Consider the following 15,270-nt stretch of genomic DNA (forward strand, 5'->3'; position numbering starts at 1 on the left):
CCCTTCCTTCCTTCCTTCTTTCCTTCTTTCTTTCTTTCTTTTCTTTCTTTTCATTTTTTGAGATGGAGTCTCACTCTGTCACCCAGACTGGAGTGCAGTGGTGTGATCTCAGCTCACTGCAAGCTCCACCTCCCTGGTTCATGCCACTCCTGCCTCAGCTTCCATAGTAGCTGGAATTACAGGTGCCCACCACCGCGCCTGGCTAATTTTTTGTATTTTTAGTAGAGATGGGGTTTCACCATGTTAGCCAGGATAGTCTTGATCTCCTGACCTCATGATCTGCCCACCTTAGCCTCCCAAAGTGCTGGGATTACAGGCGTGAGCCACCGTGCCTGGCCGATTTATTTTCTTTCTTGACAACAAACATTTGGTTATTTTACTGTAGAATTTTGTCAGAACTTGGTTAAGTGATAATCAGTTGTGAGCCATTTAGCTAACGGTTTTGCCATGCTTGACCGGAGCAATCTCAAGAATTAGTTTTGCTGTATTCCTGAGGTTTTATTTTGAAATTTTCCTAGAAATGTTTTAGTGAATTAAAAACTGGCATATCAAATTTAAAGGATAATGTTTTCACCAGTTAAAGTTATTTTCCAGGCCGGGCGCAGTGGCTCATGCCTGTAATCTCAGCACTTTGGGAGGCCGAGGCAGGTGGATTACCTGAGGTTGAGAGTTTGAGACCAGCCTGGCCAACACAGTGAAACCTGTCTCTTCTGAAAATACAAAAATTAGCTGGGTGTGGTGGCGCACGCTTGTAATCCCAGCTACTCCGGAGGCTAAGGTAGGCGAACCCGAGAGGCAGAGGTTGCAATGAGCCAAGATCGCGCCACTGCCCTCTAGCCTGGGCAACAGAGTGAGACTCTGTCTCCAAAAGGAAAAAAAAAAGTTATTTTCCAAACATGGGATGGCTGACATATTAAGACAGCATTGTACTGAGAACAATACTATAATTAGGGTCACAATTTTAGTGTGGTTTGACCCAAGAAATTTCGTGACTGTAGTTTTGCTAGCACAACTAATTATGCCAGTGATCACCTATTTGTGACTGCAATTAGGCATTTCATGGCCTCTAAATAAGTATAATTAGTTAATTGGATCATGCATGAAATTCTAGACTCTTAGGATAGCCTCTGAGAACAAAAATAAATATGATAAATATTATGAATTGTTTAATAGCTGTGGAAGCCTGGGAAATACCAAAAGTGATTGTTTTACTTTGCCTGGCATTACTTCATAATGATAAACGTAATAAAAAGTAGAAATTAAACTTTCCCTGTAATAATCTTTGTTTTTCTGAATTTGAGATAGAAGAAAGGGAGCCACTTGCCTTTCTTATTCACCTTTAGAGAAGGTGATGCTGGTTGTACTGCTCCTCAGCCCCCACTGGCTGCTCCCCACTTCCCACGGTTGATGGCCCTGTGCTTTCTCCAGTGATATTATACACAGTTGTTTTCCTGGGATATATGGAGAAGACCAATATTTGTCAGAAATTCCAGTGGTATCTTTTATAGAAAGTGTGTAGCTTTTAATTAATCAATCAATTCGTTGTTCAAAAACCCCCACAAAAAGTACAGCTTTTATTTTAATTACTGAGATGATTATGTTAACAAAAAAACCATGAAGGAGAAGGAACTTGAAAAACAAGTTTTATTGACGGTGGGGGGTAGCAATGAATAGCTGATTTATTCAGTCACAAATCATAATGCTCTACCCAGAAACACACCCCAGCAGGCAAACAGCATACATGTGCATTATTCCAGAAGTGCTGACACTGACTTAACTCTAACAGAGCCAATCGCAATGTTTTCAGAGAAAACAGATTTCTTCTGACTTGAATAATCAGTCTTGAATCATAAGTTGAGCTTTTATTTATCTACTGTTTCAATCTACAATGAAATTACTTATCTCCTTTGCCTGTCAGTCTTGAAAAATGCAGTTTTCTTTTGTTAATTTAGGCTATTTCTAGATGGACCTGTGTAAGTTTTTGTTGGATGTGCTTTTGTACCTATGGGAGAGACATGTTCTAAGTACGTAAGAACATGTGGTTAAATAAAGTACAGAGTTTATTAGCTCTACATTTAAGGATACTTCATAATTTCAGATGATAATATACTATTTATATTATATGCTAAAATATGAGGAATGGAATGGTGATTCTGTCAAGACTAATATCATTTATTTTGGAATTCATATATACGTAACTATACATACACATACCAACTTACAGAAGAACCTTCTGACCACATAGCTAGATCGAAGGTTAAACACCATAATGTTTAAGAATATTGGTTTTAGGGGAACACGAATCTTAGACCAGATCCTGGCTCCCTTAATAGCAGCACCATTTTCTACTTCTCTCTGCACATCAGTTTCCTTATCTATAAAGTGGGTTTCTTTTTAATGTGAGGGTGAAATGTGAAAATATGTGTAAAACATTCAGTACAGGGTTAGTGTGAAGTAAACATTCAATAAATGGCAGCAATTATTATCGGGTGAATAAGTGTAGATGCCACTCACTTTTAGAAGTATGTTAGTGGAATTAAGTGGAGCAATCTTTGCACCCTAAAGACATTCAAAATTTTAAATGTAGAATCTAATTAGAAATCCAACATGTGTTACTTGATATTGTTAGGATTTTCTTTGAAGAGATAAAATTAGCATACAAACCAGTGTTAAATATCGCAAGGTATATTGAGATACCTTTTATACTATTAAATTTTCATAATGACTTCTTTGTATTGCTTGACTTACAACTCTTCTCATATGATGAATGGTTTGTTTGAGTTTGATTATTTTAACTAACAACATTCTTATACTCATTTGCAAATAATTTAATTTTCTATTTTGTAATCTAGCAAATTTATAATCTTTTTCGATAACTGTGATAGGCTAAAGACGGCCACAGATTCTTTACTAGTAACTGTCTCATGAAGATGTGAAGTCTTTGTTCCCTCCTTTAGAATCTGGGTGATTTTTATACATGTTTGATCAACAGAATATATCAGAGGATACTTGGGCCAGTTCCTGGGCCCAAGCCTTGGATGACTGGCAACATCCACTTCCCATCTCTTCAAAGATCTTGGAGCCCTGAGTTTCTATATATAAGAAGTCTGGCTGTCCTGAGGCTGCCAGGCTATCCACATGGACAGGCCATATTGACACAGGGTGAAAGGGGAGAGGAGAGAGAGAATTTCTAACTTACAGAATTGTGAGATATAACGATATATTGTTATATTAATTAAGTTTTAGAGTAGTTTTTAATACATAACAAGAACAGTGGTTATAAGTCTGACAGTACTTCATGCTTCTTCTAATGGTTATTCTCCAAATGCTAGTAACCCCAGAAATGTGAAATATAATGATGTGTAAAACTGAAGTTCTATTATTTCACCTAATCATAGCCCTTGAATTGGACTAAGTTGGATGTTTGTCAATATTATAGGAAAGAGTATAACACAGTCTTAGAGTATTATACATTTTCATTTTTCATAATGTTTCATTTACAGTAATTCATCATCTTCAAACTCTTACGTAAGATTTCACATGGTTTGACTTCTTAGATTTTTCCCCAAAATAAGTTCTGATAACTTTAAGTTCCTATAGAAGACTGTGGAACCTGGGCATTAAAACTAAAACGGCAGAGTGGATGGTAGACTAGAAGTGTTTTGGCAAAGATACTATGGGAGCTGATCCAGAGAGAGGGAAGCTGAAGGAAGAGTACTCACAGGCTTGAGATTACCATGGACAGAGAAAATGTTCAGTAACCCTGTTGGGTTGGGGATGTTTCAGAAATGCCTCCTGGTGGGAGTAGGTAAGGATGCAAGGGATAATCCAGAAGCTAGGTGATGCACACACCAGTGATTTGAAAATTGCCAAAGCATCTCAGACCTTTAAATCACTCTCTTTGCCTGTAGGCCCAGACTGGAGTCCTGGGAGCTAGAGAGAATAATGTCTATAGGAAAACAAAACACATTTAAAAGTCTCTCATTGAAACCAAGGGAAAAGGAGAGATTGAAATGTGTTTCAATGCCAAGCGGAAATTAATTGTTCAAGAACTTATCATTACAAGTTTCAGAAGTATTTAAACTTACTGATTTTTGTTTAATATGTTGTCTTGTTTTATTTTATTAAATGTAAAATACTTATAAGGGTATTCAGAGTGATTTTGAGTGGTTCTTTAGTCTGAGCACTCCAATTCTGTTTTAACTGTTGATTCTCAATTTTTTCAACGTCCAAGTCTTTGATCACAGTGGTTTGCAGGAGTGCACCTTTTGAAGCTGTGTGAATTCAACATTTAGCAAAAACACTCAAGTCTAAACAACCCAGTGAGGTTAGAAATTATTGTTCCTATTGATTAAATGAGGGAACTGCCATCACCGAGAGCCTCAGTGTGTTGGCCTAAAGTCTTATGGCTGGTAATCCATATCTTAACCTTTCCAGATCAGACCTTGTTCATCAAAACCTTCTTCTGCTTGGAAATGTAAACAATAGGTGTGTGAGATTGGGCAAAATGGTGGTGATAATTTGTACACCTGAATGTTTGGTGGAAAAGATTGGCTTTCAAGAAGTAGAGTTCATTCTTGCCACCCACATTTGCCGAGTATGGGTTCTTGCCCACTGGCACTCTGCTTTTGGGGGGATGCAGAAGTAACCAAATGACTTGCACGATGATTTGTGTTCTGCCTCAGCAACATTCTGCCCATATTCTCTGACTGGCTAGGTGTAAGATGTGAATAGGTTTAAGGCCACTAAGTGGATTGGAACAATTTACTTTGTGTGATGAATGCTTTTTTTGTTTTTGTTTTTGTTTTTTTCTTCTTCTTCCCTGGGGGATTGCCTTCCTAGTTTTGGTTTACTTTGCCTTATATGTTACAGTGCCATCTTTCTGCTAAAATCACTGAGTATGGAATAGGAATAGTATTAGAAAGGAGACTAGAAACATGCTGGATGATAGAAAAAAGCTAGAGCTGATATGTGCCATGGATAATTCAGAAACTAGATGATGCACACACCAGCAATTTGATAATAGTCTTTATATACTTTGATGCCTTGAAGCCAGGAAAGTAATTTAAAAGTATTGAACTTGCTTTTATTGTAATTCATAGCAAATAATTAAGTGTTCTTTGTGAAAGAACCAGTAGTACCTGACTAGGTGCCATGTCCTCTGTTAGGTGCAGAAAATGATGACTTCTCACTGAGCCTTCTCTCCTGGTTTTGGCCGAGTCCTTAAAGGGTTACTATTTCAGAGGGACAGCAGAATGAAGTGTTTAATCATCAAATAGCTTTATTTGTAAAGCTACAAATGTTTCAGGCGTATTGAAGGGAAAGGAGATAAATGCCCAAAGTGGGACTCTGAATTAATAAAATTTGGAGATGACTTGCTCAATTTGGTTGAGTTGGTTATTAAGGCTAATTACAGCTTTTGTAGTGATGACTGTTAAGATAAAAGACCATATCTATTATAGCTTTGAACTTGAATCTAACATTAAGAACATCTTTCAGGATGAACCCTCTCTTTAGGGAGGTGTTCAAGCAAATTAATAAAGAATGTTACAAGCAAATTAATAAAGGCTTGGTTTTTAAAAAATTTCTCATTCTGCAAAATGGAAATTTTCTAATTAGAGAAATGTAAGCATGCAAATCTGAGTTTTATGGAGTTCTTTTTTTCTTCTAAATCATAGAAATCATTGTTTAAAGTTGCCAAGAATATTTAGCATCTTGTTTTTAAGGACCTCAACCTCTCTGAGTTTTAGTTTTCTCATTGCTATGGTCTGAATGTTTGTGTCTGCCCCAAAATTTTTATGTTGAAATTCTAACCCCCAAGGTGATGGCATTAGGAGTTGGGGCTCTTGGGAGGTGATCACATCATGAGGATGGAGCCCTCAGGAATGTGATTAGTGCTGTTATCAAAGAGGCCTGAGGGAGCTTGTTTACCCCTTTCCCCGTGTGAGGACACAATTAGAAGGTGCTATCTATGAGGGGCATGCCCTTACCAGGTGCCAAATCTGCACCTTGATGTTGGACTTCCTACCCTCCAGAACTGTAAGCAGTAAATGTTTGTTGTTTATGAGCTACCAAATTTATGGTATTTTTGTTATGGCAGCCTAAATAGACTAAGACACTTATCTTCAAAATAGAATAGTAATTCTGACTGTGAAGGGTTCTTGTAACAAGTTAATGATAAGTGATTGTAAAGCCCTAAATATGATGCCTCTAGCATGTAGTGGGCACCCAATAAATGGTGACTATTAATGGTAATACAATTATTTAATTTTTAAGGTTGTACAAGTCTTACTATACTATAAAATACATACTGTAAATACTATAAAAATACATACACTAAAAGTTTTTAGTGTACAGTTTTGAGTTTGGACAAATGCATATAGTCATGTAACCACCACCACAATCAAGATAGAGAACAGTCTACCACCCCCCCAAAATTCCCTCATCCTGTCCCAATCTCTAGCAACCACTCATCTGTTCTCAGTCCCTTTAGTTTTGCCATTCCAGAATGTCCTATCGATTGAATTATAAGTTTGTGTGTGTATACCCTTTTGATTCTGGCTTCCTTTATTTAGTGTAGTGTATTTGAGATATTATGTGTACATCAGTGGGTTTTTGTTGTTCGTTATTGCTGAGTGGTATCTTCTGTATGAATGTACCATAGTTTGTTTATCCATTCACTAGTTGAAGGACGTCTAGATTGGTTCCTGTCTTTCACATTTACAAATTAAGCAGCTATAAACATTCTTGTACACGTTTTCCTGTGAACATAAATTTGTATTTCTTTTGGGCAAATCCCTAGGAGTAGGATTGCTGGGTCATGTCGTCAAAATACATTTAACTTCATGAGAAACTGCCAGACTGTTTGCCAGAGTCTGTGCCACTTTATTATCTTCAAACAGCAATTTATGAGCATTCCAGTTGCTCCACATCCTTGCCTACAGTTGCTGTCAGGTTAAATTTTTTTTTTTTTTGTATAATTGTAGCTATTATAATATGTATATAATGGTATCTCATTGTGATCTTAATTTGTATTTCCTAATGATTAACAGTATTGAGTATGTTTTTTTGTCTGCAATTTGCCACCTATGTATCTTCTTTGGTAAAATGTCTTTCTAAATTTTTTGCCCTTTTCTAAAAAAAATGGACTGTGTTTTTTAAAGCAGTTTTAGTTTCACAGAAAAATTGAGCAGAGATTTCCCATAGACTCCTTACCCCCAACTTAGGCATATTCTGTCTCATTATCAGCATCCCCCACCAGAGTCATACAATTGATGAACCTACACTGACATCTTATTACCACCCAAAGTCCATAGTTTACGTAAGAGATTCGCCCTTGGTGGTATGCATTTGATGGGTTTGGACAGATGTATAATGATACGTGTATCCACCACTGAAGTATCAGAGTAGTTCACTATGCTAAAAATCCTCTATGCTGTTCCTATTCATCTCTTCCTGCACCCAAACTCTGGCTGCCACTGTTCTTTTCACCATCTCCATAGTTTTCTCTTTTCCAGAATGTCTTATAGTTGGAATAATACAGTATGTAGCCTTTTCAGATTGGATCACTTAGTTAATATGCATTTAAGTTTCCTCTGTGTCTTTTCTTGGCTTGATAGTCTTTTTTTTTTTGCCCAGTTTTATTGAGTTAAACTTCTTAATGAGTTTTGAGAAAGTTTACATATTCTAGATCCAAGTCCTTTATCAGATGTACAAGTTGCAAGTATTTTCTCCTAGTCTGTAACTTGTTTTCTCATTCTCTTAACAGTGTCTTTTGTAGAATAAAACTTTTAAATTTTGATGAAGTCGACTTTATCAATTTTGTCTTTTATGGGTCATGCTTTTGATTTTGTGTCTAACATTATCTTTACGTAAATCAAGATTACAATGATTTTCTCCTAAACTTTTTTCTAGCAGTTTTATGGGTTTTTTTTTAAATTTTTTATTTGGGTTCATGATCCACTTTGAGTTAATTTTTTTGTGAAGTAAGTGTATAATATGGATTTTGGTTCATTTTTTTTCACACGAATATCTAATTGTTCCCAGCACCAGTTGTTGAAAAAACTTACCTTTTCTCTGTTCAATTGACTTTGAACCTTGAATTGACCACATTTGTGTAGGTATATTTCTGAACTCTGTTCTGTTCCTTTGATCTATGTGCCTATCCCTTCATCACTACTACAGTTTTGATTACTGTAGCTTTATAGGAGTCTTAAATCTTTTGTCTTTGTCCTTCGTACAACTTTGCCATTTTTAAAAATTGTTTTGGCTATTCATTCTATTGCATTTCTTGTCAGTATACACACAAATACTGGTTAGCGTTTTGAGTGAGGTTATGTAAAATATATAGATCAATTTGGGGAGAATTGATATGTTAACAATATTGAGTTTTCCAATCCATGAACATGTTAACCTCCCACTTTTCAGTATTGTCTTTGATTTCTTCCATCAGTGTTTTGTAGTTTTTAACATAGAGACTGCACCTGTTTTCTTAGAATTATAAGCTAAGATTTTTTGGTGCTAAGATAAATAGTACTTTTTGGGTAAGTTTTGATTTCCAGTTGTTCATATTTAGCATATATACCTACAGTTTTTTGTTTGTTTTGAGGTAAGGGTTTTTTTGTTTTGTTTTGTTTTCATTTGAGCGTATATCATATGACCTTGTTATACTTATTGGTTCTAAGAGCAATTTTATCCTTTCCGCTTGATGTCTGTAATCCCCTCCCCTTGCTTTGTTGGCCTGTCTAGAATTTCCAGTGTGATGCTGAATAGAAGTGATAAGAGCAGACATCTTTGCCTTGTTTCTATCATAGGGGAGTAATATTCAGTCTTTTACTATTACTGTGTTAACTGTAGGATTTTTTGCAGATGCCCTGTATCAGGTTAAAGAAGTTAGCTCCTATTCCTAGTTTTCTGAGACCTTGCTTTATCATGAAGGAATGTCAACTTTTGCCAAATACTTTTTCTGTATCTGTTGAGATTATCATACGGTTTTTCTTCATTAGTCTGAATATGGTGAATTATACTAATTTATTTTTGAATGTTAAACTAGCTTTGCATTCCTGTGATAAACTGTATGTTGTGTATTTTCCTTTTCTGATAATTGCTTAATTAGATTTGCTAACATTTTTGTTGAGGCATTTTACTTCTATGTTCATAAGGGATATTGATCTGCAGTTGAGTCTACTTGTAATGTTTTCATCTGGTTTTAGTATCAGGGTAATAATGCTGGCCTCACACAGAGGGAACCCTTCCCTCCTTTTCCGTTTTCTGGAAGACATTGTGTAGAATTGATACTATTTCTTAAATGTTTGGTAGACTTTTCCAGGGAAACATCTGGATCTGTATTGTTAGAGATTTTTACCTGCACATTTAATTTCTTTAATTAATTTACAACCATTTAGGTTATTATTTCCTCTTGAGTGAGCTTTGGTAGTTTGTGACTTTCAAGGAATTTTTTCATTTTATCTAAGTTGTAGAATTTATGAGCATAAAGTTGTCCAGAGTATTCCCTTAGGATCCTTTTAATATCTCTGAGATCTATAATGATGTCACTGCAACCTCCACCTCCCTGATTCAAGCAGTTCCCCTGCCTCAGCCTCCAAAGTGGCTGAGTTTACAGGCACATGCCACCACGCCCGGCTAATTTTTTTTTTTTTTTGTATTTTTACTTGAGACAGGGTTTCACCATGTTGGCCGTTGGAGTTTCTCAAACTCCTGACCTTAGGCGATCCACCTGCCTCAGCCTCCCAAAGTGCTGGGATCACAGGTGTGAGTCACTGCGCCTGGCCGATGTGCCCTTTTTTTATTCCTGACACTGGTAGTGTGTATCTTCTCTCTCTCTCTCTCTCTCTCTCTCCCCCCCCCCCCCCGTGTGTGTGTGTGTGTGTATGTATGTGTGTCAGCCTGGCTATAGCTTCATTGATTTTATAAATCTTTTTAAAGAACCACTTTTTGTTTCATTGATTTTTTTTTTTTTCCTGCTTGTTTTCAGTCTCATAGATTTCTGATCTCTTCCTTTCTGCTTTCTTTGGTTTTGGTTTCTCAATCTTTTTCTGTTTTCTTAAGGTGGATATTTATATCGTTGATTTGAATCCTTTTTATTTTCCACTGTAAGCATTTAGTGCTCTAAATTTTTCTCTAAACACTTTTTTAGCTGTATACCATAAATTTCAAAATATTTTTTCATTTTTATTCAATACAAAGTATTTTCTGATTTTCCTTGTGACTATTTCTTTGACTCATGAGTTATTAGAAGCATGTTTAATTTCCAGATATTTTGGAATTTTTCAAATATCTTTCTTTTACTAATTTCTGAGTTAATTCTGTTTTGTCAGAGAATGTATACCTGGTGTGATTTCAGTTCTTTTAAATTTGTCAAAATTTGTTTTATGGCCTAGAATATAGACTATCATGGTGAATGTTTTTTGTACATTTTAAAATAGTAGGTTTTAGCTGGGCACAGTGGCTTACACCTATAATCCCAGAGCTTTGGGAGGCTGAGGCTGGAAGACTGCTTGAGGACAGCTAGAGTTTGAGGCCAGCCTGGGAAACATAGTGAGACCCTGTCTCCTCGGGAGGCTAAGGTGGGATGATTCCTTCAGCCCAGGAGTTTGAGGCTGCAGGGAGCTATGATCATTCCACTGCACTCGAGCCTGGGCGACAGAGCAAGATCCTGTCTCAGTAAATAAATAAATGAACAGTAGGTGTTTGTTTGTTTGTTTCTGCTAATGTTAGGTGAAGTGCTTTATAAATGTCAGGTTTAGTTGGTTGGTATTGTTCATCTTAGTCCTTTCTGTGCTGCTGTAACAGAATATCTGAGACTGGGTAAATTATAAAGAGCAGAGATTTGTTTCTTACAGTTCTGGAGGCTGGGAAGTCCAAGGCTGAGGGTCCTTGGTAGAGGCCCCAAATCATCCTTTTATCAGAAACCCACTCCTGAGATAACTCACCCACTCCCACCATAACAGCTTGAGAGTGCAGCCTTCATGACCTAATCACCTCGTAAGGGCCTCACCTGTCAACACTGTTGCATTGGGGATCATGTTTCTAACACATGAACTTTGGGGGACACATTCAGACCATAGCAGTGTTCAAGTATTTGCTAATTTTCTGACTACTTGTTCTATTAGTTACTGAAAGAAGAATATTGAAGTCTACAAATATAATTGTGGATTTGTCTATTTCTCCTTTAAGTTCTGTCAGTTTTGCTTCCTGTATTTTGAAGTCTTATTGTGAGGTGCAGCAGAGTCGTCTGGGATTATGGAAAACTTTCTGGAAAACTGACCCTTTTATCTTTATGTAATGCCCCTCTTTATACCTGGTATAGTATTCCTTGTTCTAAAGTCGCTTTATCTGATACTGATATAGTCATGCCAGCTTTATTTTGTAGTGTTTTTTCATGGTATATATTTTTTCATTCTTTTACATTTAATCTATGTCATTATATTTACAGTAGATTTCTTATACACAGTATAAGAAAGATTTGGGTCTTGTATTTTAGCCTGATTTGACCATTTCTTTTAATTTATATGTTTGGACCATTTATATTTTATATAATTATTGATGTGGTTGTTGAATTTAGGTCTACAATTTAATCATTTGTTTTTTGTTTATTCCCTCCGTTTCCATTCATCTCTTCCCTCTCTCTTGCTTTCTTTTGGATTACTTATTTTAAAAATGTTTTATTATAATTTAATTTCTATTATCCTTTGTGTTTGTATCTCTTGGAATATTTTTGGTGGTATCAGTATTATAGTAAACAGACCTAAGCTTTCACAGTCTATTTGAAGTTAATATTTTTGCCATGTTAAATGGCATGTAGAATATAACAAAAATATACATATGTATATATAAACTGTATATGTATATAGTTTTGTGGTTGTTAGGCTCTACATGCCATTTAACATGGCAAATATATATATATATATAAAATGTATATATAGTTTATAGATACAGTTTTTATGTATATTTTTTCCTTTACTCTCCCTTTTTTTATGTTATAGTTGTCATGTGCAGTACCTCTATATGCATTTAAAACTCCACAAGATGCTGCTTAAATTCTTACTTTTAACAGTCATACTTTTAAAGAACTTAAAAGTCAAAAATGATCTATTTACTGAGATGTTTGTCATTTCTATTGTTCTTCCTTTATTCCTGAACTTCCAAGTTTCCTTCTGATACTATTTCTCCTCAGCGTAAAGAATTTCCTTCAACATTTCTTTTAGAACAGATGTCTTGGCAACGAATACTGTAAATTTTCCCTGATCTGGGTGTGGTTATATTTCATCATCACTCCTGAATGATGTTTTTGCTGGACATAGAATTCTGATTGACACTTTAGTTTCTTTTAATCCTTTAAAGATTGTATTCTGTTTCCAGATGAGAAACTTCTAATTATTCAAGTCACTATTCTTCTATGTATGGTATTTTGATATTCTCTGTTTTCAGGATTTTTTTCTTCATCTTTGCTTTTCAGCAGTTTATGACATATTTGGGAATGGTTTTCTTTGAATTTGTCTTATTTGAGGTTGGCTAAGCTTCTTGGATCTGTAAGTTCATATCTTTCTACAAATTTGGGAGGTTTTCAGTCATGATTTCTTCCAATTTTTTTCTTCTCCTCATCTTTTGGGAATCGAATGACATAAATGTTAAACCTTTTGATATTTTCTTACCTGTTTTTGAGGCTCAGCTCATTTATGCCTAGTTGTTTTTCTCTCTTTTCTTCAGTTGAGGTCATTTCTAGCTTCACATTCACTGACTTTTCCCTCTGTCATCTCCATTCTGCTGTTGATCTCATCCAGTTAATTTTTAATTTCAGATATTGTTTTGTTAGCCCTAAAATTTCTGTTTAGTTCATTTTTTTATAGTTTATATTTCACTTCTGAGAACTGCCTTTCTATTCCTTTCAATAGTGTTTACCTTCATTTCATGGACCTTAATTATAATAGTTGGTATAGAGCCTCTGACTGATAATTCTAACATCTGGTTCATCTTGCTTGGTATCTGTTGACTATTTTTTCCCCTTGGGAATTGGTGGCATTTTGCTGTTTATTTGTAAGTCACATAATTTTGGGTCCTGGACGTTTTGAATGTTGTATCATGAGAGCCTGGGGATTGTTTAAATAATTGAAATCCTCAGGAGATTGTTTTTAAAAATTTCTTAAAGCATGCAGCAAACCAAGGTAGATTCAGACCATAAATTGTTTCCCGTCCATTGGGTGATAGTTCCAATGTCAGTTAGTTTTCAAAACCTTGGTTATACTGCCTTGGATCTGTCTCATGCACATGAAGTGTGACCAGGATTTGTACCAGTTTGTACACAGAATTCAGAGATCCCCCTTTTCAGCTCCTGGTTTGGGGGTCCTTTTTCCCTGTGCTTATCCAGCTAGATGAGGGTTCTCAAGTTTTTGCTGCATGTGTCGTTTATAAAGTTCCCTGGATGGGACTAATTTTATTTCAATGCTAGGAGAAAAAGAAGGGGAAACATAATGGCAAGTCACCCCCATCAGGGTTGCTTCTCCAGATTTTATTTTCTCTCTCCAATCTGCTTGCTCTTACTTTTCAGAATCCTTAGGTTACTACTACTTTTTGTGTTTTGTCCAAAGTTTTTGTTGTTATCATTGGGAGGGATGGGCATGGGCTTACTCCATCTTCGCTAGCCATGTTTTATTTTTAATAGGTATTTTAAAATATAGAAATGCAGGTTGTAAATATCTGTGGCTTAGATAGGTTGTGGCCCTTTTTGTTTTCTGTTCATGAAAGCTATTTGATATTTAAAATAATAGATACTATAATGTAGCAATCCCCAACCTTTTTGGCACCAGGGACTGGTTTCATGGAAGACAACTTTTCCACAGATTGGGGGGTGGGAGAGGATGCTTTTAGGATGAAACTGTATCACCTCAGATTATCAGGCATTAGTTAGATTCCCGTAAAGAACATGCAACCTAGATCCCTCACATGCGCAGTTCACAGTAGTATTCATGTTCCTGTGATAATCTAATGCCACTGCTGATCTGACAGTAGGCAGAACTCAGACGGTAATATTTGTTCATCCGCCATTCACCTCCTGCTGTGCGGCCAGGTTCCCAACAGGCCATGGCTCAGTTCCTAACAGACCACAGACTGGTACCAGTCTGCAACCTGGGGGTTGGGGACCCCTGCCCTAATGGTAGAAGCGTGTTTATTTTTAATGAGGAAGAATGTAAGCCATATCTTTTGGACAAATAAAACATAAACAGTTTTCATTCCTACCATTATTATGCATTTAACTAACAAATGATTAAAACATAAACAGACACGCACACATACGTTTTCAAAGAAGTTGTGTCGTGAAAAGCTTTGGAATGCTGGTGTCTGTCTTGCTTTGAAATTTAAGTAAAACTTGAACTTTTTAAATTTGTGAAATATTTGCTTGAATTTTCTACTTTGAAGAATGTAGAAAGGAATAATAAATTTATTGGACCTTAATTATTCAAATTATGAGTTATGCCTTTATTCTAAATGTATGATTGCCTTTCTTTTGAAAAACTAGGGAAATTTTGATTACAGTTTAGTAATTTTACTCATGAAGATATACATTTAGTGATTTCAACTATATTTTTAAAATCAGTTACTGATTAAATCATTTAGGGAAGTGTGTTTAAATGAATTCTATTTTTGAAAGACCTATTTTACTGGCTTTTCTTTGCCCAAAACTATTCACATTTTACTGACATATAAATATGCATACTAATTAATAAGCATAATAAAGTTTGAAATTATAAGAAGAGGAAGTTATTTGTGTCTACTATATGCCTTAATGATTTTATTATAAAAAGTAATTTTAGAAAGTAAATCCAATTTTTGTGCAGAACCATTTGGAGTGATATATTGCAGTATCCATGTATAGAGTCTGTAAATTGGACCCTGAGATTGTATATGTTATTGGCATTTTTATCTAAAATATCATGCAAGTAAGAAGTTGATTACTATTGGCATTTGTGAAATATGAAGTGTATTTTATTATGTAAGAGTATTTGGATCTTTGGTTCAAACCTTGGATCTGTTGTCCTCCTTTCTGTAAACTCTCTGTGGGATTTGTGGCTTACATTAAGGAGAATTGAGTTATAAAAATGACTGACTTGGGTCTATTTTGAAATTGTTTATAATTAACTTGATAATTTAAATAATTTAAAATTTTAAGTATAATATAAATTACATTTTTAAATTTTAATAAATTTAAACAATTTAACTTGATAACATTGGATATTTTTATAATTTTAAAAA

The 15,270-nt window shown here is 35.4% G+C and overlaps 1 protein-coding gene across 1 annotated transcript in view; it reads left to right on the forward strand.

Annotated features, from left to right (window-relative positions):
* The window catches only part of ZSWIM6 (zinc finger, SWIM-type containing 6), a 138,307-nt gene that overhangs the window by 97,435 nt on the left and 25,602 nt on the right, over positions 1 to 15,270 (forward strand). The window lies entirely within an intron of this gene.

Source organism: Mandrillus leucophaeus, unplaced genomic scaffold (genome assembly GCF_000951045.1).
Source record: "Mandrillus leucophaeus isolate KB7577 unplaced genomic scaffold, Mleu.le_1.0 Scaffold403, whole genome shotgun sequence".
Classification (NCBI taxonomy): domain Eukaryota; kingdom Metazoa; phylum Chordata; class Mammalia; order Primates; family Cercopithecidae; genus Mandrillus; species Mandrillus leucophaeus.